The sequence below is a fragment of the Lipotes vexillifer genome, unplaced genomic scaffold (genome assembly GCF_000442215.2).
Source record: "Lipotes vexillifer unplaced genomic scaffold, Lipotes_vexillifer_v1.1 scaffold1129, whole genome shotgun sequence".
Lineage (NCBI taxonomy): Eukaryota > Metazoa > Chordata > Mammalia > Artiodactyla > Lipotidae > Lipotes > Lipotes vexillifer.
The window spans coordinates 1,918,093-1,918,678 of record NW_006789022.1 but is presented as its reverse complement, the minus strand read 5'-3'; the positions used below and the strand labels follow the sequence as shown (position 1 = coordinate 1,918,678).

General features: G+C 60.6%; 1 protein-coding gene across 3 annotated transcripts in view; it reads right to left on the bottom strand.

Moving 5' to 3' along the window:
* NRXN2 (neurexin 2) overlaps window positions 1-586 on the bottom strand; it is a 100,381-nt gene that overhangs the window by 38,190 nt on the left and 61,605 nt on the right. The gene's annotated exons all lie outside the window — the stretch shown is intronic.

Below are 586 nucleotides of genomic sequence, written 5' to 3'. Positions count from 1 at the left end.
GCGCGAGCCCCGCCCCTCCCCCGCGCCCTGGCGCGCGCTCCCCTCCCGCCCCCTCCGGAGAAGGGGCCCTGCTGAATAATTGAACAGGACTGAGGCTAGCAGAAGAGGCCGCTCTCTCCCACCTCCTCCCTCCCCAGCACCTGGACGAACCCCAGGAGTGCTCGCTGGTCCAGGGCGCAGAGATGTGGACACCGCCACCTCTGCACGCACGCCTCGGAACACACGTGCACGCTAGCATGTGGACGGGCTCGGGTATGGAGACACCCACGTGCCCATACAGGCATCAGTGTGCACGCACGCACACACAGGCTCAGATGCATACATGTGTTCATAGACACTGGCACATGAACTCACGCTCAGCCGAGCGTGTACACATGCTCACGGAGGCAATACATGCACACACACATACATGTTTGGTCACAGGTAATGAATGAACAGCCAACGTACACACGGACAGCTCCCTCCAGCTCACCCTCCAAAAACAGGGTCACCCATACGCATACACACAACGCACCCAGAGGCTCAAAGGTACTCCAGAGTAAGACATGCCACACACACAGTCCCTCGCCACCTCTCCAGAAGGGTG